This window comes from Erinaceus europaeus, chromosome 17 (assembly GCF_950295315.1).
Source record: "Erinaceus europaeus chromosome 17, mEriEur2.1, whole genome shotgun sequence".
In the NCBI taxonomy this organism is placed as follows: domain Eukaryota; kingdom Metazoa; phylum Chordata; class Mammalia; order Eulipotyphla; family Erinaceidae; genus Erinaceus; species Erinaceus europaeus.
The window spans coordinates 54397641-54419904 of NC_080178.1; the positions used below are offsets into that span (position 1 = coordinate 54397641).

The window sequence follows — 22264 nt, forward strand, 5'->3', positions numbered from 1 at the left end:
ATAATCTGAGTTCTAGAGGTCATTACTACAAAGACCTCTAGCAAGAAGGCAAATAAGGTTTTGTGGCCTGTTGGTAAACTTGTGTAACACCCTTTGTCACTGATGATGTTTAAATCAGGATTTCTGACGGGATGGCTGCATATTCCACAGCAGCACACAAAAAAGGGGATACTACCGGGAAATGCAGCACTTCTAAGATTTCCAAGGAGATATCCTTGCATTTGCTGACAAGTGCACAGGAACTAAAGCCTGGTTATCCTGTGTCACACACTGCTCTGTATTGAACAAATCTGCAAAGAGGCAGGAGAGGTTGAGTGGCTTTTATTAAAACAGAAGCATGCAAAGTTTGAATTGGAAGACTCAAAAATGCAAGCCTTCAGCACCACTTGTTTTGAACACCCAACTATTTTTTTGTTTTTTGTTTTATATGATAAAGCCTGTGGAAGACTTTATTCACAATCTAGTTCATCTGCACTAAGTTGATGAGGTCCCGGATGGTGACTCTGGGAGACTGCTTGTGTCTAGCAGCAGCTCTGAGGTGGTTGTTTCTGTCTCTCTCCAGAAGGTGGTGTGTCTCTGGCAGGAGGAACACTCTGGGGACCCCTGGGGCATGTGAATCTGCAGTCCCACACGTGGAGATGTGTAATGCCACGGGCCCTGGGCTGGGGCTTATGGCCGGGCACCAGAGAAGCAGAGCTCTCTTCAGCCAAGAGGGGCGTAGGGTCTGAGGAATGTGAAGTGGGATGAAAGCACAGGGTGGGAGGGGCACCCCCCACCCTCCAGGTGGGCATCCTGGTCTCCATTCTCTTCTGCTTGGTGGTGTGGGAAAAGCCGGGGTGAACCGTGGCCACACTGAGTGAGGCCCCAAAGAGCAGCAGCCTGGAGCTGGCAGCACAGGGAGCATCATGGTGGAGCAGGGTCTCTGCTGAGGGTGGGATTTGTGAGGAGGGACACTCTGCAGGGCCTCTCCCAGCCATGGCTGCCTGCTCCTCTGTCAGGACACTCTTGGAAGGGGAGCCTGGGTTGCAGTTTCTCATTCTGGTAGCCCTCCCACCCCTCCCCCCATCTCCTCTACTGTCCTGCCCCTGGCTGAGCACACACCTGCAGTGGCTGTGCAGGCAGTGGGGACAGACTCTCTCCCACCATCTCAGAGTAGGGGCAACTGGGCACCTGCGGCCTCTGGACAACCCTCACTGGAGGCTTTGCTGGCTTGGATTTTCCTGCATTTCTCTTTCCACCATCTGTTCTTGCAGGAATGTCATCTCATGATGCACTCCCATCAAGGCTTCTTCAGGGTTCTCTCTTTGCCCCCTCACTGAGCCCACCACCCTCTCTGCAACACATGCTTTCAATCAGTAGACATGAGCCATTTTCTTTGGAGCCCAACACTGCCTTTTACATGAATGTTCTGACTTCTCCTACCCTTCTTTGGTGTCTTTAAATTTCTGTTGGCAGTGCTTTGCTTCTTTCCCAGCCGCACTAACCTTCGTTTCTGCAACTGCCAGGCCCTCCTTTCTATCTTCCACCTTCAGTTGTCTGATCTTCATTTGCAGGGCCTCCTCCCTCATGTCTTAGAGAGTCTCTAAGATGTTAAGTTCTCCCTCAGACTGCTGAGGTCCTCTGTGAGCCCAGCTTTGTGGAAAGGCGGGCATCGTGCTCACCTCTGCTTTTCTTCACTCAGTCTTCCAGTCTTAACTGGGAGGCTTTAAATTCACCTCGGGTACATCTCTGCTCCTCTTCCGGGGCAGACATTGAAGTCTCTGGACAGGAAACACTATCACCCACTCAGGTGGACTTTGCAGCTCCCATCGGGTCTCCTTTTCCTTCTCTACTGGCTAAGTTATCTGACCCACATCGTCTGAGATCTGGATGTCGCCCTGCAGACTCACTGCTTCAGAGATGTATTGTCTTCTTAGTGTATGACAGGTGCTTCCACAACTTCTGAGATCCCTCCAGTGATGGAATTGGCTCACTGTGATCAGACTGGGGCTGCTTCCAGTCTTGGACATATTCGTCCAATTGCTCTTTCTCCTTCTTCCTCCTATGTTTTTTTCTTCCCCCCTTGCTCCCCATGGCACCCAGACTCCATCTATTCTTCATGAACTCTGCCCTCATTAAGGACTACTGGAGGTCCGGTGTGTATTGGCAGCATGGTAGTAGTGTGCGGTATCTTGTTCTCAATTCAGCTTTCTCTTCTCTCTGTGATAACATATTACACAGCATTACTATTGTCAACCATATATATATATATATATATGAAACACACACAGTACACAAACACGTATTTTTTAAATATTTATTTATTCCCTTTTGTTGCTCTTGTTGTTTTATTGTTGTAGTTATTATTGTTGTTGTTATTGATGTAGTCCTTGTTGGACAGGACAGAGAAAAATACAGAGAGGAGGGAAAGATAGAGACAGGGAGAGAAAGATAAGACACCTGCAGACCTGCTTTGCCGCCTGTGAAGTGATTCCGCCTGCAGGTGGGGAGTCAGCAGCTGGAACCTGGAACCGGGATCTTTACACCAGTCCTTGTGCTTTATGCCACCTGCACTTAAACCACTGCGCTACCACACAACTCCCATATATTTTTTTTTCTTAGAGATTGGGAGACAGAGGTGGGGATGAGAGAGAGAAAGAGGAGGGTGGGCAGCAATGGAACATCAGCACCAAAGATTCTTTCAATGCAGTGGGGCCCAAACTCAATCCTGGGTCATCCACTTGTTGAAGCAGTGCACTACCCAACTGAACTATTCCATCAGCCCCCCGAGGTACAAATTGAAAACCCCTTCATCTTGAGGATAGAGGCTCACTTCTAAATAGCTGGGAACCTGCAAAGCCCAAAGCAGACTCCACATATAGTCTCCAGACTCACACGAGAACTCACATAAAATGAGTAGAATTCTATAGATGGTGGACCTGTGCTTTGTGCTCTATTTCTATAAAAATAAAAATAAGAGAAAGGCAGCTGACTCAGCAGTGTTGCACATGTGTGAGAGGCAGCATTTGCTCTCTTTGCTTCATTACAATCACAAAATCACCATGTCACCACCGGAAATTAGCCCGAGAGAAGACAGGGAGCTAGCTCTTTGTGCTACAGCCCCACATGTGTATGTCTCAGGCACCCAGGACCCAGGTTCAATCCCTAGCACAACCAGATGCCACAGCCTAACTTCTCTTCTGGGTTTTTCCTCACAGAAAGTACAGAAACTGAGTCATCTCCTGTTCACTTTTCTGAGGGATAATGGTTTACAGTACATTTGTGGACACATAGGTCCAATCTCTCCCCTACCCATGGTAGGTGTCTGCCCACCATCACACTAGGGTGCTCCTATGTTTTGCTCCATGGCCTGAACCTGCCCCATGTGTGAGCAGGAGTTATCTCAGAGGGAAGCAGCATGGATTCTGCTGTCTTCTTCCTGCCACTAGCTATCCCAGGAGGTGGCCAGTGAGTAAAGAATGCCTTGAGCATGAGCATGAGGTTCTAAGCTTGATAACTCACATGAGCCAGAGTGATGTCTTGGTTTGTTCTCTCTCTCCTCCATTCCCTATAAATAAATGAATTTTAAATAATAAAAAAAAAAACAGGTAAGCTGGGACATGAGAAATGGCATCCTAAAAGCCATGCAGGGAACAAAGGGCTGATGGGAGATTGGTGAAGGGACATGGGGGCCTCCCACCACTGTGACTCTTCTGTTGTTTGCAGAGCTGATCATCTGTCTATTGCCTGTCCTTGGGGTCACTGCTTCACACAGGGCCCTCCCCCTGTGACACGCCACCCTCTGCGCAGCTGGCCATGGAGAATCTCCTTTCCAGCTCATGTTCCTACCTGCCTCTTACTGAGCTGTTCCCTCCATTTTCTGCATAAGCCACTTGATTCTTGTTTTCCTGGGGAACCAGATGCTTTGGAAGTTGGAGCCATGAAAAGCATGGAGCAGGGTAGCTGAGTAGGGAATCAGAGCTCAAAAGACAGCTAGTGAAGGGCTTTGAGGGGTTGGGTTGGAAAGCCCTGATCTTACGGGGGTCAACAGTGCCACCTAGTGCCTGACCTTTAGCTTTGGCTTCCCAGGGTTAGCTTGGACCAGGCAATGTGTTTTGTTATCAAAACCAGCTTTATTATCACAAGTCCAAACAGTGTGAGTTTGCATGACTATTGATGGAATGCATTTTCATGTCACCATATGCACTGAATCTTTTGTCTCCAATCCCATTTAATTCAAGGTTACACTATATTTCCTTAAATTCAATTCTGCCAGGGGGAAAAAGGATGGAGCAATTCCAAAGAGGGAAATCACTGAAACTACTGTCGACTTGTCACTTGTCCCAAGTTTTCTACATATGATAATCACATTCTTCTCCCCAGACTTGGAGGGAATTTTGTCATAGATTGTTATCTCTTTATCCAATTCTCCAACCCCCACCTTTCTACCCTTGTCAGTCTTAGGCACTCTGTATTTTAGTTATTTCTTACTACACTGACAATGGAATAAGAACACATGTCATCAGAAATCTATGAAACACTTTTCCAGAAGCAGAGAGGACTTTGACCAAGAACTTGAGATGAGGGGTCCACAGGTCAGCAATCCAGATGAAAACAAGAAGCAGATATATATATATATATATATATATATATATATATATATATATATATATATTGATTTATGAATCTCATATGTCCTTCAGAGGATTCTGTCATATTTTCAAGGCCAAGTGAAAAAGTGCAGGAAAACATTTTGCTAACCCCACCTCTAGGCTGCCTTCTTCATATGACATTTCCAGATATATGGAGAGGGAGAGAGAGAGAGAGGGAGAGAGGGAGAGAGGGAGAAAGGGACAGAGGGAGAGAGGGAGAGAGGGAGAGAGGGAGAGAGAGAGGAAGAGAGAGAGATAAAAAGAGAGAGAGACCTGAGGCTGATCCACCTGCCTTTCCTCATGGGTAGGCCCCAGGCTCACCTGCCCCTTGCAGGCCATGTGCTCTGGGCTGCCCTCAGCCTGTGGGAGTCCCTCTCCTAGGTCAGTTCCTGCCTCACCAGATAGGCCTCCTGCACTCTGAGCCAAATTCATGGGGGTGGGGGGGTGTCGGGGGAGTCCTACACCCCACCCAGTACCACCAGGCACTTTCCTCCACAAGAGCCTGTCCCAGTGTGAACACCCAGCTCCACTCTCCACACAAGCCTCCCAGTCCCATTCTGCTCCAGTCTGCACCTACCAGCACATCCCGAGGAGAAAAGCCCTGGTCCTTGGCCCATGGAGTCCCATCTACCACAGCAGAGCAGAGGACAAAGTGGGAGGCCATCAAGAGGAAGGCCAGCAGAAGTGTGTGAGAGCTGCCAGGGCCACCACTCAGAGGACAGGGCTGAGGGGGCATGTGGGGACTGCCCCACCCCTGGGCTGAACTGCAGAGTTGTGTTGGGAAGGGGGGCCAAGTGGGTATGTGTCTTTCCAGATAAAGGCACTGAGAGCCTCGATTTCCCACTTGTAGATTTTAACAGTAAATAAAATTATATGTATATATACAATTCAGAAATTTTAGAGCTTTAAGATACTGTTTTTTGTTTGTTTGTAGATAAGGTAAATAATTTGAAGTTGAATAGAGGAATGAAGGAAAGGGGTAAATACTGAGGAAGAGTCTGGGTCCAGGGCTAAGAAGGCAAAAGAGCAAAAGTTTTAAGGGGCTGATTCAAAAGAGAAGCAAGAATTGGGGGCTGTGCCAGATGAAGACAAGGCTAAAGAAATAATGCTTGAACTGAAGAGGGAAACATAAGTGGAACCTACCTAGAGGCAGTGGAGCTGGAGGAGGAGAATGAGAAGATGAAGGAAGTAGGGGAGAGGAGGAGGGTGGTTTGTGGAGGGGGAGCATAAAGCAACTGGCAAGCCTATGTGAGGACAGGAGTACTGCTCAATTACATTGTTTATACTATTCTTTCAAAGTGAGCATTCCTTTTTGTTTTTGTTATTATTTATTTTCCCTTTTTGTTGTCCTTTTTATTGTTGTAGTTATGATTACTGTTATTGATTTCTTCATTGTTAAATAAGACAGAGAAATGGAGAGAGGAGGGCAAGACAGAGAGGGGGAGAGAAAGACAGACACCTGCAGACCTGCTTCACCGCCTATGAAGCAACACCCCTGCAGGTGGGGAGCCGGGGGCTTGAACTGGGATCCTTACGCTGGTCCTTCTGCTTTGAACCATGTAAGCTTAACCCGCTGTGCTACCACCCGATTCCCAAAGTGAGCATTTCTATCTGTCTCAGTATAACTTTATGCTGCATGAATAAATTAAGTTCCCCAAGGCATTTCCCAGTGGGCCAGGATGATCATCATTTTCAAAGGTTGTTCAACGTGTTAGCTTAAAAGGACAATGGAATCACTATGTGTGGAAGAAGTGTAAGAATCAATGGCTTCCAGCTGCAGTCCTGCAAGCCCAGGACTCTCAGTAGGTGATGTGGTGCATGGAATGAGGACCAGAGACAGTGCTCATTCATCGCAGCTCTGCCTTTCTCAACTTCACAGATGGGGCTTTCGTGTAGGAAGTTGTTGACCACTAAGCCCACTGTTCAAATAGCCTGAGAGAACAGCAGCAGGCAGGCGGGCATGACCTTGTCCCCTTACTCTCTCATACTCCTCTCGGTCTACCACTAAGAAACACAGGTGTGCTTTTCACTCTCCCTCCCCCACACACATTCTAGAGTCTTTTTTCGGGAGCCTTAATAAAAGAAGCACAGTTCAGACTACACCTTAAGGGCACAGTGAGTATCCAGAAGCAACGGCAGAGAAATGAATGTAGTGTGATAAGTAAACCAGGTACTGTACAAGCCAGACCTGATTCAGAGGTTCTGTAAACTCAACATTCTACACAAGGAGAACAGACAGTCAGGTGCCATCAGCCACGCACAGCCTGTCCACCTCACAGGACTGCTCTGGAGGTTGAATGAGAAGATGCTCTGAGAAGCAGAGAGGATGGCATGGAATCGTCTCCCCACAAATGGTCGCTGCTATTCTGTGGAGTGTCAACCACTTACTCAATGATGTCGTGTCAGATGCAGTGTGCTGGTCTCTGAAGGGATGAAATGCCTCCACTGATCTGTCCTGTCTCTTCCTGCTCACCTCTGCCCCTGGGGTGTTCATCCGGTGCCAGCAGGACTGTGAACAAAGGCAGACTTGATGGGTGGCAACACGATAGGCGGGACAGGCCAAGCAGAGGGAGGTCCAGGGAGCAGCAAAGGCTGTGCCACCTGCAGATCCTGGTCAGATATGGAGCAAAAAGTGAGTTTGTGTCAGAAATCAGCAGAACAGGTGAGTATCCTGAAGACCTTTTCACCCAGCTGTGCCACATTCACTTTTACAGTTGCCTACTGATCAAGTGCGTAAGTAAATACTTTAATAAATACTGCTGGGGTTAGAAGTCTGAACAGAAAGGACTAGTCAGGGAGATTGCTCACCAGGAAGGGAGTGTGCTTTGCGAAACAAGTCGACAAGGTTCAAGTCCCAGCACCACCTGGAAGCTGACACGGCATCAGAGGAATCTCTGAAGCCGGGGCATCTCTCATCTCCCTGTATCTCTCCATCTGAAGAGACCGTTGGTCTGGCAGCAGCAAAAGTCCGTATACAAGCTTCAGGATCTGTAGAGATAATATACAAAAAACATGTAACAAACAACTCTTCTGGTATCATCACCATGTTCTTCCTTCTTCAGCCTAGTTTTTGCATTATCAGCTCAGTGGGAGCTGGGAGATGTCTCACCCAGCAGAGCTCAGGGCAGCATGTGCAGTGGGCAGGCCTGAGCCCTCAGGCACAAGAGGCTTCACAGCAGTGGCACAGTGCCGTGGCCCCTCTACATCTCTGTGTCTCTCTGACTGTCTCTGGCACAAGAAAGTGTTCAAAGGGAGCAGCGTCCAGGAGGCCAGAAAACAACAAGAACCAGACTGCGGAGGCAGTGGCGGCCTGTCTCACCCCGACAGCACGCACGTGTCATTAACAGACACACAGCGCCCCAGCTGCAGTGAGAAACCAGCCTCTCAGGCCGCCTGCAGCCCAGGGCGCCTCAGCGGGAGCACAGCCAGCTCCAGCGGGATCCCTTTCTGTATCTCAGGCGGGGCACAGGGTTTCCAAGTCGCCCTCCGCTCCCCACCCGGCAGCTGCCGGCCCAGGCCCACCAGGCCCGCGGCAGGAAGAGCCCTGGGGGCTGAGGCCCGGCATGGGAGGCAGCAGCCGGCAGGGCGTCCGTGAGGAGCCCCCAGACCTGGCGACAGCCGCACCACTGCCCAGCGCAGGCCGCCCCAGGCCTCCACGCGGGTCTCCGCACACTCCAGACGCAAACGAGCTTCAGCCAAAGAACCGGGAAAGCCTCTAGGTCAGCGCGTCTAGGCGACGCTGGAAATGAACCGCTTTTCGCAAGACGCGTCGCCCAAGCGGCACCCGGAGGAGCGTCAGAGGGAAACACACTGCCAGCAGAAGTGTGACAGGCGAACAGCCGCTCACCTCACATCCGGGTGTGCGCGCCTGGAAGGCCGGGCTGCCTGGGCTCAGACATTTCCAGGCGGCTCAGGGGCCTGTGGCCTCCGCTCCCCTCCGTCATGGCGGGACCCCCAGCCCCGGGAGACGGAGGTGACGGCAGGTGCAGCGCAGCTCGCGGGCTCAGCCTGTCCCCACGCGCAGGCCTCGCCCCCGTCCCCGCGGGCTCAGCGGCACAGCAGCCCGGGCGCGACCCCAGGACGCGGCCTGCGGCTCAGTGTCCCCGCGGGCGGCAGCCCGGGCCCGCAGCCCTCGGACTCGGGCTCCGCAGGGCGCCCACCCCCGGGCCCGCAGACGCGGGGACCCAGGAGCCGCAGGGGCCAGACTGGGGCCCGGGGCAGAGCTCAGCCCTGCTGGGGTCGGGCGCCCTTTACGGGGAGGCGGCGCTCCTGCTGGGCGGAGGCGCCCGCCGTCTTCTGCGGGCTGAGGGGGCCTGAGCCGCGCCGAGACGCAGCCGGGCTCGGGGGCGGGAACTGTTCGCGGCCCGGGGGGTGCTGGGCGCGCGGGGGCGGGGCGCCAGGTGCGCGGGGACAGTTAAGCTGCCAGAGGGGCGCGTGGGGCAGGGGCCGGGGCGCTGCCCGCTGGGGTCGTTAAGAGGCGGTTGAGCCGCCTGTGGGCGGGGCCAGAGTGTGGCTGGGGCGGGCCACGTGGGCAGCGTGTGGGCGGGGCCAGGCGTGTGGCGGGTCCCGAACTGTGTGGGCGGTACCGGAACTGTGTGGGCGGTACCGGAACTGTGTGGGAGGGCTCGGGTGTACACTGGCCGCGCAAAAACCGGGCGCGGGGCGCAGGCCATGGGCCTGGCAGGCCAGTGCCTCATACCCCAAGGTGGTGTTCTTAGGGTTCACCTTTGGGAAAAAGGGCCCTCTGCAGGACCCAGCTGTGTTTGGACAGACAAAGCCTTGACCTGGGGACTTGAGATGAACCAGGTGGGTCAGGAAACCTGCTCTGGTGGCCCAGGCACAGCCAGCCTGGGCTCTGTTCTGCCTCCTTCTGGATAAAGGTCTGAGAGACTGTTGTGTTTTTCCACTTGGACTGTAAAATCCAGTCATAGTCTCCGCATCAGCCACCAGCATGACGTCATTACATAAAAAGATGGCTGTGAAATTTGTGGTTTACTTTTAGAAATTGAGAAAAGTGAAAAGAGACCACAGCGCTGAAGCTCCCAGTGAGGAGGGGCGGGACCGAGCCTGGGTCCGAGCTTGGCAAAGCAGTGAGCTACCAGAACCTTCTCCTGTTGCCTGTGAAAAAAAATCAAACAAAACCCGGACACAGCATCACATAGTAGGTTTTGTTTTTACAGTTACTTATGTGGATATAAATAGAGGGAAATTGTTAGAGAAGGAGAGATACAGAGGTAGAGAGGGAGACAGCCTTAGCCCTGCTTCACTACTTGTGAAGCTTCCCCTCCTGCCTGGAACCCAGGTCTCTGAATTCATATTGCACGGAATTACTAAAAGGTCACATTTATTGTCCAGGGGCATTGTCTACATCTGGATTTGCCTGATACTCACTCCCAGGTGGACTCAGGATACAGATTCTGGCAGGAATGCGCCATAGGTGTATTCACAGCCAAACTCTATAGGTCAACAGTGTTCCTATAATGTGAGACAAATTAGTTGAGTATAAATTAATCCTTTCTCTCTAAGGCCTACATTGCAAATCCAACATGCACTCAAGAAGGTGTATCACATACTTCATTTTACAGCTGAACAAGTTTGTCATTGAGAGGAGTCTAGAACTTTTGCTCTAAAAAGAATGTTACTTTCCTAGTGATGTTTTTCACTACAGTTTGCTTCTCACATCATTTTCCACAGACAAATAGTTTCCTTCTCCTCTAGGAATAAGCAGGGGGCCCTGGGGACATAGTGTAATGACTGTGCTAATGACTTTCATGACTAAGGCTCTGAGGTCCAGGTTCAATCCCCAGCACCACCATCAGCCAGAGCTGAGCCGTGCTCTGGCCTTTTCCTCTGTACCTTCCTCTCTGTAGCTCTCACTCAGTAAAGTAAAAGGTAAAATATTGATTGGGTCGTCAGGAAAGTCAAAACACATTTTTGCAATGATCCTGAGTCCCTGCTCCCAGAGGGATAAAGAAGAGGAAAGCTTTCAAGGGCGGGTATGGGATATGGAGCTCTGGTGGTGGGAATTGTGTGCAATTGTAGCCCTCTTACACTATGGTCTTGTCAATATTTCCATTTTATAAATATATATTTTTAAAAAAACACATTTTTCCACACCATCGCTAAGAAGACTTATTTTGTAGAGCGTGAGGACAAAAGGAGATAGAGGGTCAAAGAGACAGAGTGAAGGAGAGAAGCCAGCAACACTACTGCAAAACTCTTGAATCTCGTCCCAGAATAGGAGATGAAGTCAACGACCCTAGTCCACATGCATGTTAATAGGTGCCTCTCCCTGGTGTGACACTGCCGTGACCAGTCAGCCTCCTGTGCGATGACATAGCACGTCACTGCCCTCACATCAACTTCTGTTTAATCCTGTTTTTGGTAACACCCAGATTCTACCAACTATTACTACATGACCTTAGCTAGAGGGCAGAGAAAAAGTTTAGTGATCTCTAAGCAAACAGATTTAGCATGACAGGCCTTACCACTAGATGTCTTTTTTTTTTTTTTTTTAAGCCAAAAAAGTGAAGACCATTGCTGCCTATTCCACTGGTGTGCACCTAGAAGGGGACACTCAGGGAAAGTGTGGCTCCTTTCAGCATTCCCACAGCAGCTGTCCCTGAATTTCCTGACACTGACTTCAGTCAGTAGTGACAGGGCCACAGGACCTAAAGCCCAGGGCTTTTGTGTTACACACTGATCTATGGATCAAACATAGAGCAGTTGAGTGGTTTATTTTTGTCCTTAATGTCATTCTCTGGCTCTGTGCCTATACTACAAATCCACTGCTTATATGGGAATTTTTCCACTTTTTGTTTATTTATTATTGTTATTATCCTTGTTAGGATAAGGACAGATTGAGAGGGGAGTGGAAGGTAGGGAGAAAGACACCTGTAGACCAGTTTCAGAGATTGTGAACCAAACCCCTGAAGGAGGAGAGCTGGGGGCTCAAGCTGGGATCACTGCTCAAGTCCTTACATTTCATACTATGTACCTTAATCCAGTGTGCCAACATCTGGCCACCCACTTGGGTTTTTTTTTGAAGCAGGAAAGTGCATAATTTGAACTGGCAGACTCAAAATGAAAACTTTTTTTTTGTTATTTTTTAAATGTTTTTATTTAATTTTTATTTTTTTTTATTTATTAAAGAAAGGATAAATTAACAAAACCATAGGGTAGGAGGGGTACAACTCCACACAATTCCCACCACCCAAATCTCCATATCCCATCCCCTTCCCTGATAGCTTTCCCACTCTGTAACCCTCTGGGAGCATGGACCCAGTGTCATTGTGGGTTGCAGAAGGTGGAAGGTCTGGCTTCTGTAATTGTTTCCCCACTGAACATGGGCATTGACTGGTCGGTCCATACTTCCAGTCTGCCTCTCTCTTTCCCTAGTAGGGTGGGTCTCTGGGGAAGCAGAGCTCCAAGACACATTGGTGGGGTCTTCAGTCCAGGGAAGCCTGGCCAGCATCCTGATGACATCTGAAACCTGGTGACTGAAAAGAGAGTTAACATACAAAGCCAAACAAATTGTTGAGCAATCATGGACCCAAAGCTTGGAATAGTGGAGAGGAAGTGTTAGGGGGGTACTCACTGCAAACTCTAGTGTACTTCTGCTTTCAGGTACATATTTTGCAGTAGTTTATGGATACGTGTGAACATATGCTCTCTCTCACAGAAACTGGTGTATATCTATCTTTTGGGACTTTGTTAGAAAGTGAACCACCTGGGATGGAATTAATGTATACTATGAAAGGAAGGGTCTCACCAGAGTAATGAAGTTGAAGGGTTGTCATTCCACACGTGAAGTCTCTGGACACAGTCTGAAGTGAAGCATGTTGAGGTGGCAATCGTTGTGTTGATTAGGTTGCGATTGGCAGATGCAATATTATTTGATATGGATTGGGAGAGGCATATGGGAAAGTGGGCCCTATCCAAAGGTTCAAGGACTGGGGGAAGTAGAGGCTCTATAGAGGAGATGTGAGGTTCCTGCTGTCTTAGGGTTCAAAATGAAAATGGATAGTTAATATTATCATCACATTATTTGGTAATTGGTTTAACTTTGAAAAGTCCTTTTGTTAGGGTTTGCTGTACAGTACCCAGTATCTTGTATATAGCTGTGCTATTGGATGCTTCTAATCTACTTGGTCTAGGCTTTTGAGAGAGTCCGCATATCAAATACACAGCCTATATATTAAAAAGACTCAGTCTGTGTTTTAAAAAACTTCGAGACATACAATTACTTTTACCCCTCTCATATTTTTTAACTAGTAATTTATATGACTACATTTTACTAGCAGTGTACATAGACACCATTCCCACCACCAAAAGACTGTGACCCATCCCTCCCACCCACTCCCACCCCCCACTGTCCCAGGAAGCTGCATGTCTACCCCTCACCACAGGGTTTTTACTTTGGTGCCCTACTTAAATTTGGTCAGGTCCTGCTTTTAGTTTCCCTTTCAGATCTTCTTACTCAATTTCTGTTGATGAGTGGGATCATCCCATACTCATCTTTATCTTTCAGACTTAGCTCACTTAACATAATTCCTTCTAGCTCTGTCCACGATGGGTCAGAGAAGGTGGGTTCATTGTTCTTGATAGCTGCATAGTATTCCATTGTGTATATATACCACAGCTTTCTCAGCCACTCATTTGTTGTTGGGCACCTGGGTTGCTTCCAGGTTTGAGCTATTATGAATTGTGCTGCTATGAACATAGGAGTACACACCTCTTTTTGGTTGTGTGTTATGGAGTACTTGGGGCATAATCCCAGGAGAGGAATTACTGGATCATATGGAAGGTCCATGTCTAGCCTTCTGAGAGTTTTCCAGACTGCTCTCCACAGAGGCTGGACCAATTTACATTCCCACCAGCAATGTAAAAGGGTTCCTCTGTCCCCACAAACTCTCCAGCATTTGTTGCTGCTGTCCTTTTTGATGTATGCCATTCTTACAGGAGTGAGGTGATATCTCAATGTTGTCTTAATTTGCATTTCTCTGACAATCAGTGACCAAGAGCAGTTTTTCATATGTTTGTTAGCCTTTTGGATCTCCTCTGAGGTGAATGTTTTGTTCATATGCTCTGCCCATTTTTGGATGGGGTCATTTGCTTTTTTGGTGCTAAGTTTGCTGAGCTCTTTATATATTTTGGTGATTAGTTTCTTGTCTGATGTATGGCATGTGAAGATCTTCTCCCATTCTGTGAGGGGTCTCTTTGTTTAATAGTTTCTTTGGATGTGCAGAAGCTTTTCAATTTGATGTAGTCCAATTGGTTTGTTTCTGCTTTAGTCTTCCTTGCAATTGGGTTTGATTCATCAAAGATGTCCTTAATGTGTAGGTGGGAAACTGTTTTATCAATGTTTTCTTCTAAGTATTTTATTGTTTCTGGTCTGACATCTAGGTCTTTGATCCATTTGGAGTTGATTTTTGTTTCTGGTGAGATAAAGTGGTTCAGTTTCATTGTTCTGCATGTTACAACCCAGTTTTCCCAGCACCATTTATTGAAGACAGCCTCCTTCTTCCATTTAATACTTTGGGCCCCCTTATCAAACATTAGATGTCCATAGGTGTGGGGATTTATTTCTGGGCTTTCAATTCTGTTCCACTGGTCTGTGTGCCTATTTTTGTTCCAGTACCATGCTGTTTTGATGATGATGGCTTTATAATATAGTTTAAGGTCTGGGAGTGTGATGCCTCCATTTCTGTTTCTTTTCCTCAAGATGGTTTTGGCAATTCTAGGTGTTTTCAGGTTCCAGATGAATGATTCTAGTTTTTGTTCTATTCTCTTAAAGAAGCTTGGTGGAACTTTGATGGGTATTGCATTAAATTTGTATATGGCTCTGGGGAGAATATTCATTTTGATGATATTTATTCTTCCAATCTATGAGCATGGGATGTATTTCCATTTCTTGGTATCAGTTTCTATTTCCTTGAGTAGTGACTCACAGTTTTCAGTATACAAGTCTTTCACTTCTTTGGTCAACTTTATTCCTAGGTATTTGATTGATTTTGCTGAAACAGTAAATGGGAGTGATTTTTGGATGTCTTCTTCTTCAGATTTAGTGTTTGCATAAAGAAATGCCACTTATTTTTGTACGTTGATTTTGTAGCCTGATACCTTGCTATATTGCCTAATAACTTCCAGTAGTTTTCTGCTGGATTCTTTAGGTTTTTCTATGTATACCATCATCTGCAAATAGTGAGAGCTTGACTTCTTCCCTTCCAATCTGTATTCTTTTGATTTCTTTCTCTTGCCTGATTGGTAAGAACTTCCAATACTATGTTGAAGAGTAATGGTGACAATGGACAGCCCTGTTTAGTCCCTGATCTGAGGGGGAATGCTTTCAGCTTCTGTCCATTGAGTATGATGTTGCTGTAGGTCTGCTATATATAGACTCCATTATCTTGAGGAATTTCCCATCTATTCCCATTTTTTGTAGAGTTTTGAGCATGAATGGGTGTTGGATTTTGTTAAAGGCTTTCTCTGCATCTATTGAAATAATAATATGGTTTTTGGCTTTGCTTTTATTGATGTGGCGAATGACATTGATTGACTTACGGATGTTGAACGAGCCTTGCATTCCTGGGTTGAATCCCACTTGGTCGTTATGAACTATCTTTTTGATATGCTGCTGTATCCTGTTGGCCAAGATCTTGTTTAATATTTTGGCCACTATGTTCATCAGAGATACTGGTCTGTAGTTTTCCTTTTTTGTTGTGTCCCTATCTGTTTTTGGTATCAGGGTGATGTTGGCTTCATAGAAGGTGGAAGGGAGTATTCCTGTTTCTTCAATCTTATGGAAAAGCTTAAGAAGTATGGGTACTAACTGTTTCCTGAAAGTTTTGTAGAATTCGTTTGTGAAGCCATCTGGTCCAGGACTTTTGTTGTTGGGGAGATTCTTAATAACAGTTTCAATTTCTTTGTCTGTGATTGGTGCATTTAGATTTTGTAGTTCTTCTTGGTTCAGTTTTGGGAGGGCATATGTTTCTAGGAATTGTTCCATTCCTTCCAGATTCTCTAGCTTGGTGGCATATAGTTCTTCATAGAAGTTTCGCATGATTCTCTGGATTTATGTGTTGTCAGTTGTGATATCTCCTCCATAGTTTACAATTCTATTAATATGAGTCTTCTCTCTTTTTTGTTTGGTGAGTCTGGCTAGGGGTTTGTCAATTTTGTTTATTCTTTCAAAGAACCAACATTTGGCTTCACTGATCTTTTGTGTGGTTCTTTTATTTTCAGTGTTGTTTATTTCTGCTCTAATTTTAGTGATTTCTGTCCTTCTGGTTGCTTTAGGGTTCCTTTGTTCCTCTTCCTCTAAGTCCTTGAGGTATTCAGTAAGGTCGTTAATTTGAGGTTTTTCTTGGTGTTTAATATGTGATTGTATGGCTATAAGTTTCCCTCTCAGTACCACTTTAGCTGTGTCCCAAATATTTTGATAGGTTGTCTCTTCATTTTCATTTGTTTCTAGGAAATTTTGAATTTCCTGCTTGAGTGAATCTCTGACCCAGTGGTTCTTAAGGAGTATGTTGTTTAGTTTCCAAATTCTGTGACTTTTAATAATTTTCTGTTTGTTGTTAAGTGTTAGTTTTACTCCACTGTCGTCTGAGAAGATACTTGGGATGATTTCGATGCTCTTGAATTTATTGATGCTGTCTTTGTGGCCTAACATGTGGTCTATCCTTGAGTATGTGTTATGTGGATTTGAAAAGAAGGTGTATTCCAGTTTTTTAGGGTGAAGGACTCTGAAAATGTCCAAGAGGTCTAGTTTGTCAATCTCTTCATTCAATTCTCTTGTATCTTTGTTCATTCTCTGCTTTGTTGATCTGTCTAAGTGTGAGAGTGGGGTATTGAAGTCTCCCACTATTATTGTATTGCTATTGATGTATTTTTTAAATTCTTTCAGTAAGTGCTTGACGTATTTAGATGGTCCCTCGTTGGGTGCATAGATGTTAATAATTGTTAAGTCTTCTTGGCTGATTGATCCACTAATCATTATGTAATGTCCTTGCCTATCTTTTATTACTTTATTTAAAATATATTGTGTCTGAGATGAGAATGGCTGTTCCTGCCCTTTGTTGTGGTCCGTTAGCCTGTATGATAGTTTTCCATCCTTTCACTTTAAGTCTGTGTTTATCTTGTTGTGACACATAGGATTCTTGCAAGCAGCATATGGTTGGGTTATGTTTTCTGATCCATCCCCCCACTCTGTGCCTTTTGATGGGTAAGTTTAAGCCATTGACATTTATTGATATTATGGATTTAATGTATTGTAGTGCCATTGTTCAAAAAAAATTTTTGTTTGCTCTGATATATTGCCAGTATTATAGTGATGTTCTTGTTTATAAGAGGTCTTTTAGAACCTCTTTCAGGGCAGGCTTGGTGATGGTTGCCTCATTTAACTGTTGTCTGTCTAGGAAGGTTTTGATCCTTCCATCTAGTTTGAATGAAAGTCTAGCAGGATATATTATCCTTGGTTGAAACACTTTTTCATTCAGGGATCAGTAGATATCTTGCCATTCTCTTCTGGCTTTTAGAGTTTGAGTGGAGAAGTCTGCAAATAATCTTATGGGTTTTCCCCTGTATGTGACTTTTTGTTTCTCTCTTGCAACCTTTAGGATCCTTTCTTTATCCTTACTCCTTCTCATTGTGACTATGATGTGTCTTGGTGTCTTCAGGTCTGGGTTGATTCTGTTTGGAACTCTCTGGGCCTCTTGAATCTTGATGTCCTTTCTGTTATTCAGGTCTGGGAAGTTTTCTTCTATAATTTCTTCTATCATGATTCCTTCCCCTTCCTCTCTTTCTTCCTCTGGCAGGCCAATTATACGAATGTTACTTCTTTTGAGATCATCCCATATGTCTCTGTTGTTGTTTTTAGTGTCTCTCAATCTCTTTTTGAGCTCTTTCACCTCTTTCTTAGTTTTCTCTAACTCATCCTCTGTCTGACTAATTCTGTTTTCTGCTTCTGTTAGTCTGCTTTTCCTTCCCTCAGCTTCTTTCTTCAGTTCAGCTATTTCAGCTTTCAGTTCTCTAATTGTATTTTCCTTAGGGGTCTCAACTGTTTTTTCCCTAATACTGTCATTCCTTTCCTCCAATGTTGTTTTCATTTCTATGATTAATAAGTTTATTATTGCTTGCATACTTTTCTTATCTATGGTTACTTTTGGCTGATTTGTAGTTTATTCTGGGCTCTTCATTCATTGGAGTAGCAGTTTTATTTGTTTTTGATCTATCCATTTTTTTGGTTTATGTGTTTCTTATTTTTATGCTTTGTTGTTCCTCAGTAGTTGTGTCTTGAGTACAAGCAGCACTGTACTAAATACCTTTATGACAAATGCACTCACCAACCTCAGGAATTACAATAGCAACTGAAGCAAGTATTGAAGCAGTTTAATTACTACCAGTTAGCCAAACAATGTCTCCAGTCTGTGAAAAAATAGCAACCAAGTCTAAGTGAAGAAGAAAGAGAAAAGAAAGGATAGCAAGAATAGACAGTTATGCAAATCTATCCACTGTATATTCTAGGGGTAACAAGAGGAGAAAGGGAACTAGAGCAGAGATACACATATGGAGAGTCCACTTTGAGTCAGATTTCTTCCCCAAAATAATTCACAAATTAGAAAGGCAAAGAAGAAGGAAGAAGTGTATGACAAGATAAAAAAAAAAAGAGAAACAAGAGAGAGAAAAAAGAAAAGAAAAAGAGCTGTAATTAAAGTGCAGTGAAAGGAAAGTTTTTTTTAATTGATTACTTTATTTTTATTTTATTTTTTTATTAATCATTTTTTTAATTAGCTAGGAGGAGGAAGAAGGGGAGAGTCTGTAGAGGAGGTAGGAGTAACGAGACAAGTTCCTCTCACAATAGATAAGATGCCCACTACCCTAGCAATGAAAGATACTCTAAGAGTTAATTCTGATCAACCTAAAGGGGGGATAGATATATGCCTTTATATAATATTAATAATAAAATAGAGCAGGGTAAAAAACCCTGTCCCAGATTGCCTCAAGCCTCGTGAGCAGAGGTAGCTGATTGTTAAGAAAGAAAAAGAAAAAAAAAACCCCTCAGGACTAGACAAGGATAGCAGGAATAGACAGTTATGCAAATCTACTATCCACTGTATATTCTAGGGGTAGCTAAAGGAGGAAGGGAAGTTGAGCAGAGATACTTGCAGAGGGAGTCCACTCTGAGTCAGATTTATTCCCCTAAATAATTCCCAAATGTGTATCAGTGAATTCAGAAAGCTGTAGGATTAAGGAAGAAAGGATGACAAGAATAAGAAAAAAGAAAAAAAAGAGAGAGAGAGAAAAAAGAAAAAGACAAGAAAAAGAATAGTAACAAAAAAGCGGTGAAAGGAAAGAGTTTTTTATTTATTTTTTTATTATTTAATTAGCTATGGGGGAGAGGGAGGGAGGGGAGCTGTCTATGCAAAGGCATCTGGTTGGCTACTTAGAAAGAAAAAAGGCCAGAGGTTTCAGAAGGGAATAGACTTAGAATGAATGATACTCCCTGATGGGATAGGAATCTTGATAGAGAAAGAAGCTCAGCAGGGGAGCCTGCTAGGAGATGGTCCCCAGGGACTGGTTATGGGGGGGGGGGAAGGGGGAGGAGGTGCACTTTGGGAATAATAATTTAAAAGAAAAAAAATTTTCCCTTTCTTTCTACTCTATTTTTTAACCCAAATTAAGTTATAGTCACCTCCTTGGTGTCACCGCTAGGACCCCTTATTGACTGGCCTACTAAAGGCAGAAAATCCTACCGTTTCCAGGAGATGTGGTCAGAGCTCAAGCCACTAGCAGCTTCTCAGTCTGCCATCTTCTGGGAACCCTCAAAATGCAAACTTAAGCACTGCTAGTTTCTAACTCCCAACCTTTTAAAGTTTTTATTTTTATATTTCATATTTCAAGCCCATGAAATACTTGAACACTGGCTGGCTCTACATTATAATGACCATGTCCTGGATGGTGGCTGTGGAAGAAGCCAGTATTATTGGGTGTTGTCTAGAGTTGTCTGCTCCTGCCTGCCACCGGAAGGTGGCACATGTCAGTCAGCAAGAGTGTTCTGAGGTGCCCAGTGAGCACGTGAGTGAGTCTACGGGCCCCAGGATGGAGGTGGGTAATGTGATGAGCCCTGGGCTGAGGATGGTGCTGGGTGCCTGGGAAACAGAGCTCTTCTGGGCTGAGTGTGGCTGGCAATCTTCCAGGAGCTGGAAGTATATGCAAACAGTGGGGTGGGAAGGCATTCCCCATCTTCCAGGCAGACAGCCTGGGAGCTCTCCTCTTCTGCCTAGTGGTGGGAAAAAGTCCAGGGTGAACAGTGGCAGCACTGGACAAGGCCCCAAGGTAAAGCAGTGTGGAGGTGATAGTTGATGCATCATCCATGCTGTAAGTGGTGGTCCTGGTATTTACCTGTGGTGTTGGTGGTGGTTCTGGAATCATCTGTGGTGGAGGTGGTGGTCCTGGCATCAGGGTGGTAATGGTAAGTAACCTGATTGAATTTTAACAGTGGGTTTAAATTGTTAAGTTAGTCATTTCTAATAATGACCTTTTTTTTGAAATATTAAATTAGCTATAATCTTAGACCAGGGAGACCTGAAGCAACTGGTCTTATCAGTATATAAGATTGGTAAATAGCATTAGATGACATAAATCATGGTGAGGTATTATATGCTACAGTAAATCCTAACCATGGATTTTTAAAGTAAACCAAATCCCCAATTAATGCAGTTATAAAGTTATTAACTATGGCCTTCAAAAAATTTAAGATGCAGGAGCCATCCTCATTCTTTAGAAAACCCGTATTTCTTCCAGTCCTGGAACCTCTGGAGTGTGGATCGTTTTCCTTCATGCATCTGTAGTCCATACCATTTGATATTGCATCTGCTGGTCTCAGCCATATTAATACAACCCAGTATCACCTGGCCATGTTTAACATTCTGGATGGTCGGTGTCCAGAAACACCAAGCATGGGATGTCAATCCTTCAGCTCCATTACTCTGGTGAGACCTTTCCAAGCTCACCTATTTTCTATTTCACTTTACTCTATTACTTTAACGTAACTTTGTCAGGTAAATTAAGGACTACAAAAGCTGGATAAGGGCAGAAGACTAGCATACTGCAACGATGGTCTTTTGGTCACTACAAGGCCACCCCTCCCATCATCCTGAGCCCTATTCAGGGAATCCTGGGATTACCACGCTATGATATGCCTAAACCTCTAACAGATCCCTCTCTCCACAGTCACTGGTCATCTCTACCAAGAACAGCATTGTGGATACTCCTTCTGTGGGTCTCTACAGGACCTTGCCCTCAGGGCTGAACAACAGTGGTAGGGACTGCCCCACTCTCTGAAGGGAGGCTGGGTTCACCTACTCTGCCACTCAAGGAAAATGGACCTGAAATGAGTACATCCTAGAACGTTCCTAGCTATGACCATGGAATATGAGTTCAGACCTACAGGGATGCAGAGGTTACACAGACAGGCTCCTGTACTGAATATGGGCCCAGATCAGGTTGATGGAGTCTACAGTTAATGGTTTTTTACATACTTTCCCATATTTGGGAGCTACTCTCTTCTCTGATTTGGCTTTATAGTCCTATTTCCAACTCTGACACCATCTCCCCAGACAATAACTTTAGCCCACCTGCATGTTAGCTGTTGGGCTCAGGCAAATATTATTAAAGTCATGGACCTTTGGAATATACCTAAAATAGACTTCCTTGCTTTTTATTCAAATTGGAGACCCCAATTCTCATCTGCTCTATTCTTACCTTTAGGTTCCTGATTACTAAATATTTTTTTCTGCTTTATATCTTAATATTTTTCAGCTGCCAAGTTGCAGATGCTACCATGATGCCAACCTGACTTTCCTGAGCAGATGACCTTACCAATATGTCCTGGAACCCTATCTCTCCAGTGCCCTGCCCCACTAGGGTAAGAGAGAGACAGGCTGGGAGTATGGATTGACCTGCCAACGCCCATGTCCAGCAGAGAAGCAATTACAGAAGCTAGACCTTCCACTTTCTGCATCCCATAATGATCCTGAGTCCATACTCCCAGAGGGATAAAGAATAGGAAAGCTTCCAAAGAAGGGGATGGGATAAAGATGGAACTCTGGTGGTGGGAATTATTTGAAACTTTACCCTTTTATCCTTTGGTCATGTTGATCATTATAAAATCAATCAATATTTTTTTTAAAATGAAGGAAAGATGAGAACTGGTAGTCTGAGACAGACAAGGAGACAGGGATGTGGAGATGAAGGATTTTTTTTCAGTAATTCTAAAGTTAATTCAGGAAAATTGAGAACTTCCGTATGTCAGAATATATGTGGGGCATGAAAGAAAGAGAGAGACAGAGAGATAGAGAGAGAAGGAGAAAAAGTAGGAGTAAAGAGCCCTTTATTCACATGTTAACAGGGTCACATCACAAGAGGGGGGAGAGCGAGAGAGAAAGGGCTTTTGTACATATGACTGCTCTTATACATACATTTTGTACACATGACTACTCTTATACATACATTTTGTACATATGACTGCTCTTATACATACATTTTGTACATATGACTGCTCTTTTGTACACACCTATGACTGTTTTTGGAAATCAGACTGTTTACAAACTAAGTCATAATGACATCAT

The 22264-nt window shown here is 45.2% G+C and overlaps 1 long non-coding RNA gene across 1 annotated transcript; it reads right to left on the bottom strand.

The window, feature by feature from the left end:
• Positions 1-300: 300 nt before the first annotated feature.
• On the bottom strand, positions 301-9139 carry LOC132533998 (uncharacterized). The gene is made up of 5 exons (XR_009545713.1): positions 8886-9139; positions 7440-7619; positions 7020-7241; positions 1609-2199; positions 301-1315 (listed from the first exon to the last, which is right to left on the bottom strand). It is a non-coding gene; the product is annotated as an uncharacterized LOC132533998 (long non-coding RNA).
• Between the last annotated feature and the right edge of the window lie 13125 nt (positions 9140-22264).